Source organism: Dermacentor andersoni, chromosome 2 (genome assembly GCF_023375885.2).
Source record: "Dermacentor andersoni chromosome 2, qqDerAnde1_hic_scaffold, whole genome shotgun sequence".
NCBI lineage: Eukaryota > Metazoa > Arthropoda > Arachnida > Ixodida > Ixodidae > Dermacentor > Dermacentor andersoni.
This window is the reverse complement of record NC_092815.1, coordinates 157,887,763-157,903,914: the sequence shown is the minus strand read 5'-3', so window position 1 is coordinate 157,903,914 and position 16,152 is coordinate 157,887,763. Positions and strand designations below refer to the sequence as shown.

At 44.1% G+C, this 16,152-nt stretch overlaps 1 long non-coding RNA gene and 1 pseudogene across 1 annotated transcript in view; both read right to left on the bottom strand.

The window, feature by feature from the left end:
• LOC129387432 (uncharacterized) overlaps positions 1–15,819 on the bottom strand; it is a 66,104-nt gene extending 50,285 nt beyond the window's left edge. The window contains exon 1 of the long non-coding RNA XR_011892857.1: positions 15,711–15,819. This is a non-coding gene — a long non-coding RNA (uncharacterized lncRNA). The remainder of the gene's footprint in view (positions 1–15,710) is intronic.
• Positions 2,710–8,175, bottom strand: LOC126527479 (uncharacterized; annotated as a pseudogene).
• Positions 15,820–16,152: the final 333 nt, after the last annotated feature.

Genomic DNA, 16,152 nt, shown 5'->3' with positions numbered 1-16,152 from the left:
TTTTGGAGAAACCCAAGGAGCGACAGCACTATAAGAATATTTTCTAGAAGTCTCAGAAGGTTGCAGCACCTTCAGTGGGACGCTAGGCAACACTTTGTTCTGAAAAGGCAAATTTTTTCAAAATGTTCCGTCACAGCCACAGATGTACGGCAGTGAACCCTAAAAGGGTTAAAGAAGTCAGTCCTATGGCATATGGCTCTTAAAAGACTGAGCATTTCTTCTTATCTGTCACATTCTGCATGTGTCATATTAAGCAGCTTGGTGCACAACTAGACGGAATCCTCATTATAACAGCAATTCAGTCGTTGAGGCAGAAAACATACTTCGCGGTAAGCAGTGTCTTTAATGTAGAAAGTCCTAAGTCATTGTAAGGTGATAAGTACATTCCAATTGCATGTGAACTCGGGAAACCTAACTTCAAATGAAGCTACACTCAATTGTAGTGACATGACAGTATTGTATTTGGAGCATGGAAAAGCACAGTGAAGTGCTGCACATTTTAATTATGAAAGTTACAATAAATAATTTTGGTTGTCAATTCAGGTTTATTTATGAACGACATGAATTTTTTTCACCATTTTGTTTCTCAGCAAGCAAAGTCCACATCTTCGACATTGAGGATATTCATAAAGTTATTTTGCTAGAGTGTTTTGTTCCTCTTTGCCCTTTCCTGCATTTGACAGTGGAGTCCTGTGCCAAACTGAATAAATTTAAATGGTCATGCTGTAAAGCTGTACCCGTGGAAAGTTGGAATAAAGCAACACAAATACATAAATCAATTTCATTATAACGAGGGCATATTGCATGCCATTTTTTTGCATGTGGAAGTTGCTTTTTAAAACTTGTTCTGGCTTCTTGTTTTTGCAGGTTTCATGTGTCGCAAATTTCCTGGTACCAACATGCCCTATTTAAAGAACTCTGGCCTCGCTTCTTGCATGGGACCAATAGCCTCTGAAGAGCCCAAGTTGGACAGCTCAAACCAAAACACAAGTGTTGTGCTTTTGTAACTCTCGACATTGTTATGTTTGTTAGTCTCCTGAAGGGCCCAATTTGGATTTCTCAAATGAGCATGCAAATGTGCCTTTCTATGCCTTAACATTTTTATGTTATTTTTATTTATGTTAATTATGCTAGTCTCCTGAGAAGCCCACATTGGATTGCTCAATCCAGAATACAAGTGCTGTGCTTTGTTATAGTTCACTACATATTTATGTTAGTTCTTGATATGGTTCCAGTAAGCATAGTGTTTCCTTATAAATATATTTTTTAAGTATCTCAAGTCATTTCATGCCAAACCACCCAATTTTGTCAAGAACTGTTCTATTATGGCAAACCATTTCAAGTTTGCTTAATTTTGAGTAGGTACAATGAGAAAATATGAGAAACTTTGCTTTCATACATTCACGTAAGTCATTCCAGGGCAACCAACCAGCGTTTTTTTGACCATCACAGATATAGTTGAAGCTCCGAACTCTTGCTCTCCATTTATTTTCTAACACAAAAATTTTTTTTGAATTTTGGCAAAAATTTATTGTTCTTGCCCAGCTAAGCTAGAAGGCACTGATACACATTTCTTTTGAAAGGGAAATTGTATGATCCAGATATTCAGATGGTGTTCATGTCAAGAGACTGAAGTGGTGTGACTGCCAAAATTTGTAAAGAAATATAAAATCAGACTGTTTGACTTGGGATAGCTGCAAAATATTTCAAGCCTTGGAGGTTCAGTTGATCAGCTAAAAAAACTGTAAAGTTCAAATTTTTTGCAAAATGCTTCGTGTTGAAGGTAAACAAATTAGCTTTGGTGGTTGGCACAAAAGTATATGTGACCCATCATCACACAGCCCTACATGTCTGCTATGCATGTGACAAGTAACAAAAAGGTATTATTCTTTAAGTGTGATAAATTATTTTTTATGATGTTCATTTGTGGATCACGCATACAGCATAATTATATGAAGCTATGTTATCTAGCAAGGAAAGATTGTTAATATAGTTAGCCACAAAATCTACTCAACAAACTGACTGCCTTTTTTATCATTACGAAGGCAGGTGATGTCAAGCGCTGCAGCTGCAGTCTCAACTTGTATTTTTGTAACATGAACGCAAAAAGTGGTCGCATGGTGTCCGACGACATCAGACTGAACATGGCACATATGACTTTTATAGATGAGCATGTTCCGGCTCTGAAACAGTGGTAGCAAACAACACCACAAGAATTTGTTCATACTCATGTAGGTTTTCAGTCTTAATTATGAAGGTGTTTTCTACTTGCATCATCATTGGGCTCCAGGGAGCAGGGCACAAATTGTCCTGCTCCCTCTATGTTGCATTGCAATGCGACATGCCCTTTAAAATGCTTTGTATGAACAATATCAGCGCTTTCTGAATTTACTGTCTACATTGTAGCTGATATTTCTTTTTGTAAGCTGCATGAAACATATCTTTTAGCACTGCTGGATTCCCTCACGTATTTAATATGTACGAGGTCTGTTAGAAAAGTATTTGACCTTTTTTTTGCGAACATCCGATGAATATGAAACAAGCGCGTTTTCATCAGCCGCCCTTGAACCTTTGTGTGCATGCACGTGAATTGCTGGGATGCAGCGTTTGAACGAGGTACAGTTGAGCCCGCTTATAACGAACCCGAGCGTCACGCTGAATTCGTTTGTTCTATCCAGAAGTTCGTGGTATGTGGGCCACACACAAAAATTGACATCCATCAAAACAAAAATTTATTGAGAAAAAAAATAGGTGATCATTGTCGGCCTCGTCAGAGCACACCCAATGACCGCGGTTTCAAGCTTGTTCAAAGCTGCGATGTGTTCGTCACCCAAGGCCTTAAAATACACAAGATTTCTAAGTGCCTCAATATGGCTCACTGCTGTGGTCGCGCTTACGGGTGCTGGCTCCGATGGATCGTTGTCATCGTCCGATGCTTCGGCGTCGCTTGATGCCCGCACTTCCCGAACGGCGGTCTCGTCGCAAAACGACTCCGCAACTTCAACAGCGTTGTCCACATCAACTAAATCTTGCCAGTCAAGATCGCAGCCGGCCAGGTTAGCGTCAACAACGCGTCGCCACAAGTCGTCGTCAGGATGGCTTTGTTCAGTGTCTTCAATGCCTGCTTCAGGTGCGTCAGCGAAGCCGGCCTTGCGAAAACAATTCCGGATGCATTCGGGTGTCACTTCCATCCACGCCGCTTTGATCATTTCTATCGCCGAGTACAGCGAGACCTGCAGAGGCACATTGGCAGCGGGGCGATCAACTGCAATCAGCATCCGCTGCACAACATGACGGTGCCTGTAGGCCGCTTTAAACGACCGTATTACACCCATGTCCAGCGATTGCGCTTTTGAAGTTACATTTGGCGGCAGAAAAAGCAACTCAACTGCCGTTAAGACAGCTTGGACATGGTGGGCGGTACAGTTGTCGAGAATCAGAAATTTGCGCCCTTTCTTCGCCATGCTGCTGTCAAAGTCAAGCCATTCCGCGAACAACTCGCGTGTCATCCACGACTTCGAGTTATGCCTGTAACGCACTGGTACATATGTGTGGAAGCAACGTGGCCTCTTTGATTTACCGATGACAAATGGCAAGCATCGATCGCTTCCATCCATGTTGGTGCACAAAAGCACAGTTATGCGAACTTTGCTGTGCTTGCCGCCAGCACATTTGTCACCCTTCATAGCGTGCGTTTTGCCAGGCAGCATTTGATAGAATAGCGCCGTTTCATCGGTGTTATACACATCCCGTTCAGCATAACTTGATACACGGGCCAAGTTTTTAGACATCCACGTGTTGATGTCTTCGTCGCTTACCGATGCCGATTCGCCGTTGATGGTCTTGAAAATAATTTCGTGGCGGAGCTTGAAGCGATGGAGCCAGCCATTGCCAGGAGAAAAATCTGGGAAGTCCAGGAGGAACGCTAAGTCCTTTGCTTTGGACAACATCAGCGGCCCGCTGATGGGAACATTGCGTGCTCGAGTATCAAGGAACCACTTTAGAAGCGCGTCTTCAACGTCTGCATATGTGGCTTTCCGTAGGCGCTTCCTCGTCGCGGAGTCCGTGGCGGCACTCTTGTAGATTTTGTCCTCTTTTAGTATCGTGGATATTGTCGATTTCGACAAACCATACTTTTTCACCAGTTCGTGGTTTTTCGTGCCTTGGGAAAGGTCTTTCAAGATCAACAGTTTCGTGGCCCAGTCCAAAGCTTTTCACTTTACTGTCGAAGTAGACGCCGGCGAATCTGCCATCTCGGATAGGCACGGGAGCACACCAGTAGGAAACAACGCCGACAACGCTAGCACAACCACAAGTAAGAAAAAGGCAGTCCCGCAGTCGTGCGAGGTGTGAGGCGCGCCGTTAAGGGGGGCAGGGGGAAGGGAGAAGAGGGGGTACGAAAGCACGTGATCAAGTGCTACGTTGTCAATTGGTGGAAAACTTCGCCGCTGCCCTGACGTCGACGATGGCGAGTGGGGTCCCGTGGCGAATGAGCTGGCACTTTCGACTTCTATGTTCACGTTGCTGATGCATGCTGGGCCGGCATTTTTTTTTCTCTCTCCTTATCGCCGCGATCCCCTCGCCGCATCGCCGCTCCTCCGTGCCTCCGGCGAGACGCCGCGGGAAAGCCAATTCTCGGAGCATGCACAGCACAGGGTCGGCGGATCTCGCCACGTGAAAGTGGTCTGCGACACCAAGGCGTTCGCTGTAGCTGATCGGCTAGGCTCGCGGGCGTTCGTTGTAGCTGAGACCGAGCGCCATAGCCTAAACGTATATTTTGACGGTCACGCCGGACTTGGTCGTGATAAGCGAGCGTTCGTCTTAAGTGGGGCCGTTATAAGTGGGCTCGACTGTAGTACACAGTGCTCTCGTTGGTTTTTTATTGCAAGGAAAATGGCGGAGCGACTGGAGCAGTGCTACTGCATCAAATTTTGCCAGAAACTGGGCGACAGCCAAGTGGAAACCATTCGGAAAATTCAGACAGCTTTCAGTGACAATGCTATGAGCAGTACAGATTAAAAGGGTTTGGACACCAAATTTTGAGGCTATAAAAAGCATGTTGTAGGCTGCTTCCGTATGCAAGGGCACCCAGAACGAGGTATTGGACGCTGCAAACATTTCAAAATAATTTTAATTCAGCTCCAAAAATCAATTAAAAACTCCTTCTCGTAGTCGAGACCCATCGCTAGCGCGGCAGTTACTACGTCACAGAGGAGGAACGAAAATATTGATGTCATAGCACACTAGCACAAAAACGTGACGTATGATGAGTAGCAATCAAATGCCGATTACGGAGACTAGTGAGCCGAGCGACCAAGCATAGCCTCCACTATGACCGAGCTACAGGCATATAGAAATCCTTTCTTAATGCAAAGAAGGGGTAAGGTGTGCAGACACGGACACAAAACGAGAGAAGTGGACAACACGAACGCCGCACGGCGGCCCGCGAACGCAAACTGCATGCGGCGAGTTGCTGTGTGAACGGGAACACTAGCCGGCAGACTCCGAAAGGGACCAGGATATGCGGCGTTCGTGTTGTCCGCTTCTCTCCTCGCATAGTCAGTGGTGGTCCAGCCATTTCAAGTTTTGGAGCAATTTTTGGAGCAGAAAAATGTCCATTCTGGAGCAATTTTGTATCAAAACAATAATTCTGGAGCAACCCCGGAGCAGCACGAACAGAATAAAGGAGTGACCCAGAAGTGGTTGTTATTAACGAGATAAGGTTCAGCCATGTGTAACTTAAGAAAAAACAAAGGTATTCACAAAAAACAGTGACAAAAACATTATTGCTGGCACTGTCTTGCAGGCGTGTTCAGTCAAGTGTACTCGAGTCCAAAGAACACGTTTACTATAACCATTTTTTTTTTGTCGGCACTATCTTAACGCTTCTTGGATTTTTTTACGAACTCATCAAGCTCGCGAAGTGAATCAGCAAGGCTGGAATTTCCTTGTTCCAACAAAGCTTGACCTCGTTGCACCTGCTCCAAGCTTTTGTTCAAGCCAAAAGAAATAACTTCTTCGGCCCTCTTCAGGGTTGATCGACATGATGCAACCTTTTCTTAGAGTTGCTTCCGGGACCGTTTCACATCACAATAATCTCAGTCATCCGCTGAATTTTCAGGTGTCTTTCTTTTTAGGTCCACTGCTCGGCTCTGAATTCTTTCTGCGTACCTGGCTCGTGCTCTTTTTACGCTTTGAAGAAGCTGTGACAAAGGCACCTTCGTGGCATCGCTGCCGTATCTTCTTAAATATGTCTTCACATGTCGTAAGCCATTGATGCTCTCGATAGATAGTGAAGCTCGACTTTCAAGCATTCGTTTGTTTTGACTGAAGCCACGCTCACAGTCAGCATTGCCGTGGGGTAGAGATAACAGCGCTTTTACCAGCTTTGAAAGAAATGGATACATAATTTCACCAGCCGCACTCTTTTGTTGAAACAGCTTTGCCCACCGATCATCTATACTGCCTTCTGCAAGGTGAGTGTTGTTAGCCAAGTCACATTTGAGCATATCCCACTCATCTACTAATCCAGACACTTGAGTACTTTGGATGACTTGTGGAAGTTTGCAGGCGAGCATTTGTAAAGAACGCACTTTGGCATCTACCCTGCCAAGCTCAAGTCCAACAATACTTGCACTTTGAAGAACTTTGTTGTTCAGAGGCAATTTCTGCGTTAGGTCCTTCGAGCAAGCCATGTAGAGTAGAATGCCCGTGCACCAAACCGCAATCGCTTTCTTTGACTTGCGTCCCACACCACCATAGCTTTCTCGGTGTCCGCACAAACTTCGGGTTTCATTTTCCACAGTGCGGGGTCCTCCACATTGAGAGCCTTCAAGTCATCTGCACTTTTGTTGATGTAAGCTTCACTTCGCAAAAACCGACTGAGGATTCGCTTCACTAGCGACATCATCTCCAAGTGAATCAGATGCAGAAGTGGTTCTTCCTTTTGAAATAACTTCTGGAAACCCGAGAAAAGGTCTGCACAGTTCTTTAAAAACAGCACCTTTGCATACAGGGTTTTGTCTGAAAATGCAAAAGAAAGCTTGTTGTGCAGGTTTCGAGCTTCCAAGCGCCGTCCAGGTAAATCATCCTGACGGAAGTATGTCTGGAGTGCTTGAAACTGCTCCTGTATTGCGACAAAGAGAATCTTGAAGCGTCAACCAGCGATTTGAGACATGCCTAAGAAACGCACGAGACGAAATTCCTAGCGCATCTTGGCATTCCTTAATGCCTTCGCTACGGACGGCGCTCTTAAAGTAGTAGTAGGTGCTTCGCACAAGCTCCTCGACGTCCGCACCAAATGCCTCCAGACCCTTTGAAAAGGCGTTATGCACTTTGTGCAAATTGCAGTGGCCAATATCCACCAGGCCTGACGTGTACTTGTCAAGTTTGTTTCTGACACTTTTCATGACATTAGGGCCGGCGCTAAAGAAGCAAATAAGCCCTTGCTTCGGAAGTTGTGTCAAAGCATCTTCAATGCACTCAACAATTTTCTCTGCAGTTCCACGTCGAAGATGAAATGATTGTAGGTGGTCAACTACCACTTGTTGCTGCTTGTAGAAAAGTACCTTACAAATACATCCAGCTGCTGCACCCTTTGCTCGGATTTTGGGGTTTCATCAACCATTATTGAGAAGTAGACATTTGGTTGGCACAGTTCACTTATTATATGAGATTTGAAGTAAGGACCAAGCCCATCAGAAACAATGCGGAAAACTTGGTCCTGCGACAGCTGAACCCCTTTGCAACCTGACTATCTGGAAACATGCACTGGTACATTTCTGTTGCTGTATCTCCCCAGGAAAAAGGTACAGAGTTGCAGACGACGGACATAGCAAAAACGGCTTCTGCTTTCATAACTTGATCTTGAACAAACATGCCAGCTGTCCCGTGTGAAAAGTCCAACGTAGTTTGCACTAGCTTCAGTGGCTGCAGGTTTCCATCCTTGTCCCTGTGCTTTGCAGCAAATTCAACATGTTTTTTCATCGTTGCATGGCGTTTGATGGCCGCAATTCCATGCATAGCACATGAAATGACTGTATTGCAGAGCACACAAATGGCATCTGTTTCTTTAGTTCCCTTTTTGCACCACCCATTAAAGACATCATTGTTAAAGTCCACTTCATTGAGGATGGATTCATTAAATTTCGTGCTTCTTCGCCCTAGAAAGACAAAACATTACTTTGCATTACAAACAACAAGATCACACGTTTCAATGAAGAAAATAAATAATTCCACACTGAGCATAGGTTCCCATCAAGAAACATTAGCCCGATATAAATCCCCTGAAAAAGAAAAAAAATCTGAGCATCTGCGTGGAGTTTTGCTAACGGACACATTAACGTTCCTCTTTCGATAGCCACGAATACGCAAGCGCATGTTAAAGTGTAAACTTTGATAATGCGAATGGTTAACTCCTGATCAGCGAAAGCGCGCAAATGTGAACGTGCCCGATTTCGATACTGTTCTATAGACGATTCCCTTGGTTGTTAAACAAGGTTCCCACTATACTTGTCTGATTGTGCATGGAAAGACATTCGGTGGTGACAAAATGCGTATTCTGAAAGCTCAATATGTCCGCGTAAAACCTGTTTCACATGCAAGCGTTTGAGCGAACGCGAGAACGTGCAGCGCGAATTGCCGGAGAATTTCCGACCTGTTGAAACTACGCCGCTTTGCCAAAATTACAAGCCGATTCTCGCACTGCAATTTCTTACTGTATGATTACACGACTCTAACCTGAATAGCTTAAATGGTGTAAATGTATTTCACTTTAATGAAACTTTAAAGAGTACTAATGATAATGTAGCTTCACGTTAATGAAACTCCAAAGAGTGCTAACAAACTGCCCAAACATAGAATGACAAGCAACGCCTGCGCAAACACGCCACTTATATACCACAAGTGCAGAAAATTACGCTTGTTCATCATCAGTGATCCCACGAAAAGCTGATAAACGAACGGTGTCACATAAACCACAGCTGCGCTCACAGTAGCACGAAGCGCGGAATTCCGATGCTGAAGGTCGCACTTGCAACGCTGCTTCGTTTCACGTGTTCGTTGCGTTAGAGTGAACTCTAGTTGCGTGAATGAACAGGTAGTAGCTGCTAAATTCTACCACGGGCCACCAGCGCACTGGGTTGCGAACTGCGGAAACGTTTTAGTAGGTTGCCAACTGAAAGCTTGAAAGGTTCCAAAAATAGCTGTTTTCCGGCGACCGTGTCGTCTTTTTGGCACAGCTAGGGCGCAATATTGATCAATTTGCCGCTTTTGGAGCAGAATGGCACAGAAGAATGTAAATGTATCAGAATGGCGCAATTGGTGCAGCTGGAGCACCACTGCATAGTTCGGCAGCTCGGAGCGGTCTCTCGTTCGCTTGGCCTTTCTCAATGTGAGGGCCCGTCCACGTTACCGGCACGGAAACTCGCCGCACGCGGTTTGCCGTTCGTGGGCCCCCGTGCGACGGCGGTTTTGCTCGCGAACGGCGAGATTTCCTTGCCATAGAGAGGACGGGCCCGGGACCCATTTGTGCGGCAGCCGTACGATGAAGCGGCCAATCAGCGACCGAGGAGTGGTCACTCTGGCACCGACGGCTGCTTCACTGCCTCTGATCGTTCAGCGCCGCCGATATCGTCGCTAGGCCTTTTCCGGTTCACTTCAAAGCTAAAGCTTACGGCGCTTCGGAATGAATCACAGACTCTCACAAGCCGCAATATTTTCTTACCGTTGTTGTCGCTCTTCGCAATAATTATAATAATCGCGACATGCACTTCGAATCGCCAGTTGTTGACCTCTGCTGGCAGAGCACGCGTATGCGCGAGCAGACGACGCAGCATAGCTTTAAGTCACCATTTTTTGTGGCCCACGTGACCAAGCCATGTTGCGTTTCCTTCTCTGTGACGTCATAGCATCCCCCGGAGCCCAGAAACCGAAATCGCTCGGTATAATAATGCTATTACTAAATTATTTATCGGATATATATGAATCCTGCTGTGTGTATCGTGCTCCCTTAAGCATGATGCAATGTTTGGATCAACAAACGCATGAACGAAAATTTCGATGTCTCCACCCCTTTAAGGAGTGGTAGAACCAGTTTAAAGACGGCCACACATCGGTGGAGAGCGAGCCACGCTCCAGTCGGCCATCAACATGCCGAAATGACCCGGTCATTGCCGAAGTGAACCCCGTGATGATGTGGGACCGTCGTGTGACTATCCAAGAAATTTCGGAAAAGGTGGGCATCAGCACATTTTACCCACATTCCATTTTCACCGAAGATTTGGCCATGAAGAGAGTTCACCGAAATTAGTTCCCAAGCTGCTCATGGTGGAAAAAAAGCAACTTCGTGTTGAAGTCTCACATACATGCTGGATTCCACAAACAGTGACGCTAATTTCATGAACACCATAATCACTGGTGACAAATCTTGGGTGTATGCTTACGACCCGGAAACCAAATCCCAGTCGTTACAGTGGAAGCATTCCACGTCACCAACCAAAGACCGCTATGTGCGCAGCAACGTCGAAGTGTTGCTGACTGCTTTCTTTGACTCCCGCAGTGTGGTACACCACGGGTACGCACCACAGTCAATCACTAAAGACTACTACAGGGATGTCCTCCATGGCCTATGTGATGCTGTGTGGCACAAGATACCGAAGTTGTCAACAAGAAAGTGGCGAATCCATCACGACAATGCTTTTCTCGCACTTGAATCAGACTTCTTTGGCAAAAAACCAGACTCCTGTAGTTCGACAGGCTCCTTACACTCCTGATATGCCTGGCTGCGACTTCTGGCTGTTTCCCAAAATCAAGAGGCCATTGAAAGAAGCACGATTTCAGACAAGAGAAGACATGGCTGCAACGACAGCTGAGCTAAACTTCATTTGGAAAGAGGCCTTCTCGGAATGCTTCTAACAATGGCAGCATCGCTGGGAGAAGTGGCTGGAGTCCCAAGGAGACTACTTTGAGGGTGATTAGGTTTCCAACGCTCCAGTTATGCCAGTTTTTTTTCTTCAGCCAAAGGTCGGATACTTTTATAACAGACCTCGTATTGATATGTTATGTGCAGTGGCTGTATCGTTTACTGGCCCACACCAAACACAAGCCTCGTTGCGTTAGAGCATGTGTCCCTTGGCAATAAAATGCAGACCCTAACACCGCTTCTCTGTCATCTGTGTTGCAGACGAAGCCAGCTTTGTCATCTGCATGCCCGGCCCGCAAGCTGTGCGCACATCCGAGAAAAGTCTGTGCTGACAAAACTTCAAAAAAGAATTTCTCGCATTTAAAAATGATGCCTTTTTTAACTTCACACATGCATAGCAGACATGTAGAGCTATCCAATAATGTATCACATATTTTTTGGCCAGCTACCAAAGCTGTTTTTTCCTTGAACATGAAGCTTCTTGCAAAAGATTAGAATTTGTTTTTTTTTTTACTGGCGATCAGCTGAACCTTCAGAGCTTCATATATTTTTCTGCTACACTATGTCACCTGGGCTACCATTCTGTATTTAATTTCTGTCCTGTGAATTTTCCGTTATGAAAAAAAAAAACTAACGGATTGCAATTTGACTCATTTTTGCCAGTGCCAAAAGCAATTGAAGTATTCAAATATTTGAAAAATTGGCTATTTTGGCAGTTGCATCACTTCACCGTATTTCCATGCACACCATTTGAAGGCCTCGATCAATACAAAGTGCATTTGAAAAAGAATGTTGATTGATGTCCTCTAGCTCAGTTGAGCAGGAAAACTAAACTGTCACCAAAATGCTACAAAACATCTGTCAAAAATAAATACAAATGGGTAACGAGTTTTGAAGTCTAGTAAACATATGGCAACGTTTCAGCTATGTGTGTGGTGTCAAAAAACGCTGGTCGATTTGGCATGGAATCGCACACCTGCAAGTGCATCTGTGCCATTGTCAGAGTTCAGTAAAAGCTGCATTGTACATAACTTTGTAAAAATGGTTTATTGCAATCTAAAATACATGAGTAAAAATTAATAGTATAAGACGGCTTAAACTTAAAATGCAACAAAAAATCTCCGTTAATGGCAATGTGCCTTTCATGTTTGCATCAAACCATATCTTTTTCTGAATTCTTTCGTTATTTTTTTTGTGGCAGTGAACAAAATTGAAATGGAACTCGCACAAGGAGTAACTTTGTTGCATTCCAGCACATCACTAATAGCTGTTTTTTTCATATAAAAATCTGAAGCAGTTAATATGAATAAGTCGCTTGATATGGAATGACCTGCGCAGGAACGTTATCATGGCAGAAAACTGGATCATGTAACAGCAATGCAGCATAATAACTGCTCCCATAGCATCACTTATTGTGATTGCCATGTTTCAAAAGTATGCAAGGTTTACTGAAATTGGCACGCACCATGCAACCAACAAATAAGGATTGTACAGTGATCTTTTTTTTTTTCAGTTTTACAGATATTTCTTTAAGTTGTCTGTGCCAGGTGGCCTAATTCTTGTTGAGCTGGATTATTCAGAGGTGGACATTAGTAGCACAAGAAATGTAAACATTAAACTGATTCTCATAAATATATAAATGACATATAACATCACGGCACATATTTCAGTTTGCAAATTGTAGCCAGTGAGTTTGAGACATACTCACTTGAAATTAATTTCCAGGATGACACCAGTTTCAAGATTTTTCCATAAATGTGAGAGAAAAACATGGGCATTCTGGTTACTTTTGTGCTTCAATGCATAACAGTGCGTTTTGTTAAAAAAAAGTGCTACAGCAGTGCATTTCTACAGCCAGTTTGATGGCATGTGTCTCGTTACAGGTGTCATTCTGGAAATTCATTCTAAGTGCATACACCTTGTAAAATTACCGGCTACAATTCGTAAAAACTTTATTAGGAACTGAGTTTTTGCTAATCAGCTGACTATGGTGTCTTGATTTCTCATGCAAGTAATGTTTGGCACTCTGTATCTAGAATTATGTTAGCTGCAACAGCCAGTCTTTAATAAATTCCATGAAGCTTAAAGATAACCAACCTGCATATCAGGTCTCAGTTGGGTGCTGTTGGCTCAAGCAAATCGTGCCATGGTTATAGTACCACTGGCTACCTAATAGAGAAAGCAAGTACCTTTTTTGAGTGTTCTTATTTACAGTCATGTCAGTCTGCTTGTACATTTATTTATTTAGGTATTTATTTATTTTTGATTTCTTTTGGGAAATGTGTTTTACTTGAGGGCCACACAGACTACATCTTCAGTATTCAATTTTGTTATGGTGTCAAGCTGCAGGAAGTTTGTACTGTGCAATAGTTTTTAAGAAGCTTCTGATGCTCTCAAACTACAAATGGTTGTACATTTACACAGATGTTTGGTTACAAATAAACAGTTCACCTAGAAAAATGGTTTTTGTCTGCATCAGTTCAGCACTCTTGATTTTGTGAAGGACCATTCACTCTGACAATTGAAAAAAGTGGCATAACACTACTGCTAGCAGTTTTACAATATGGTTTATTACAGGCAATCTAGGAGCATGCTTTTGAGCCCAGGGTGACAGAGGCCTGCGATACAAAATGCCTACATTATATTTTACCCCTATCCTCTCACAGCAAAGATACCAATGTGACATCAGAGGTAATTATATGCAACATAGCTCAGCAGTATTTTAAGGAAAGTGCAGGTTTAAACTGCTAAATACCCAGTGGGGCATAAAGGGCTTTCAAAATAATTTGTGTTGATGTTTAACAGATCTGCAACAATTCTTCCATGGGCTTTCAATATTGACGAACAACATGTTTCAACAATACCTCAATGGGCTTTTAATTTGGAGACAACACATCTTCAACAATGCTTCAATGGCTTTTCAACATTGACAAACACATTTCAACAATACCTCAATGGGCTTCCAATTTTGAGCTTCAACAATGCTTCAATGGGCTTTCAACGTTGACAAACAACACATTTAAACAATAGATCAATGGGCTTTCAACATTGACAAACAACACATCTTCAACAATGCTTCAATGGGCTTTCAAGATGAAAATACACCATAGTTTCAACTATATGTCAATGATCTTTCAAATTGAGAGGCCACAATGATGTTTCGACAAAATCTTGCGGGCCAATTTTCAACAATTTCCTCAATAACGATTCAACAATTCCCCAATGATCTTTCAAGGTCATTTGTTGGGGTTGAACAATGATATTTCGATAACCTTTCAACAGCTTTTTTTTGTAAGGGAGCAACGTACACGGCAGCCACACGGTGACTAATTTCTTTTTCCGAAACATCTTCAGCTGTCAAAAACCTCACGACAACATGCTGTGACACTTTCGGAGCGTCCATTATGCCACGAAACCCAGTTCAACCCAATCTACAAGAGCATTAAAGAACTTTTATCCTCACACCTGTGTGTCACTTTCATAAACAAGAGATGCCTCTGTGCTTTGTGCATGCCTCGCAGATAATGAATGGAACCATTATTGGGCGGAGTGGGTTGGCTCACTTTAATTTCACTCGCCCTCGTGCATTAGAAATGGAATATGCAAATGCGAAGATACAGCTTGACATAAGGCAAAAAAGTGTCACTGGAAACAAAGTTCACTGCACGTATACACAAAACATCGCAACAAGATATTTCAATATAATTATAAGTCTACAATAAATCTACGTATCTAAGAAAAAGTCACTATATAACATGCGTCAAACAAGGCAAATAAACATGTTGCGTAACCACAGATCACAGCCCCCCCCCCCCCCTCCCTCGCCTTTCTCTGATGTATCGCGCGCGACAGGAGGCGGCGAGCTTCCTCCCTGTTTTTCTCCCTTGCGCACACAAAATTGAGCCACCCCATCGTCGGCAAACCCATGTCACCCCACGCCCCCTTACGCTTTCACTCACACATGCGGCACGCGGTCACGATGTTATCGCCCTTGGACTTTATACGGAACATGAGGGCGACGGCGCCGGCAGGAATGCGCCTGGAGGGTCCACATGATTGCTACCGCAATAATATAATGAGTATCCGCCAATTGAAGCGTCCAGTGGCCCATTATTTTCTACAAAAGGAGTAACACAATCAAACTTTCACCATCCGACAATTTGCTGCGCCGCATCAATGTATTTTTTTCTTTTATAGGGCGGGGCACGGAAATGAAAAAAACGCAGGGAAGGCATGTTGACTATAACCGAATGCCTACTTTGGGCGCCTAATGCGGCTTCCGAAGGAATATCGAAGAAAACGTGAGACGATTGGTCCACAGATAACCATAGGCATGCTGCGCGGTATCGTATCCTAATTTTCCGGAGAAATTCCGCTCACGCGAACGCCTAACACCTAAGCCTAACGCCATAGCCACTGAGCAACCACGGCGGGTTGCAACCCGTCAACCCCGCAGTAATGGCGGCGAGTGGGGGCTCGCACAAAGACAGCTAATATTGCTGTAACCAAGTCTATTCTACTTTGCTGCGGGTGTAAATTTTTGGCAGCAACACGATTACGCCAGTGCCCAAGAAAAATATGAAGATCAACTCACCTACAAAGATTCCACATACGTTTGAACAGCTGTCCGAGACAATGCCACGTTCAGGGCGTGGCATCGAATAAACCCGTCTATTTTTATAGAGGCATGCGTCTCAACGTCGTACAAAAATCCCTCACAGAGAATAAAGAACGAAGTTTACAGAAACTTCCGCAGTGGTTCGAAAATAAGCAGCTGCAATTTGCTTACTTCAGGTAGAGTTCGCAGAGCTCGGCTTAGTCCTCCGCGCTTGGTCCTCCGGGCAAAACCGGTATAAGCTGCTTCTCTTCCACTCGCCCCACTAGCTTCCGGCGTCAAACGGAACTTACGTAGCTTCAGCTTCCTGTTCCGAGTGCAAGTGACAGTGTGTTTTAGCGTTGCTTTCTTTAGCGTCGATGGAGAGGCTTTAATTGCACCAGCTGAAATTTAACAGAGGGGTGAATCTCCGCATGGCTGCCACTGGCTGTTTTCGAGCAGACGCTCTTTCGACGCAAGCGCCAAGGTCCCCTTCAGTTACGGCCCTAACGCTGAGCGACGCAGAAGCAAAATGGCGGCGCACACGATTGTTTACGTTGTCATGGCAACAGAAACAGCAGCCTAGCGGCGCACGGACCTTCCTCTATCAAACGTGTTTCGTTTATTAATATTATGC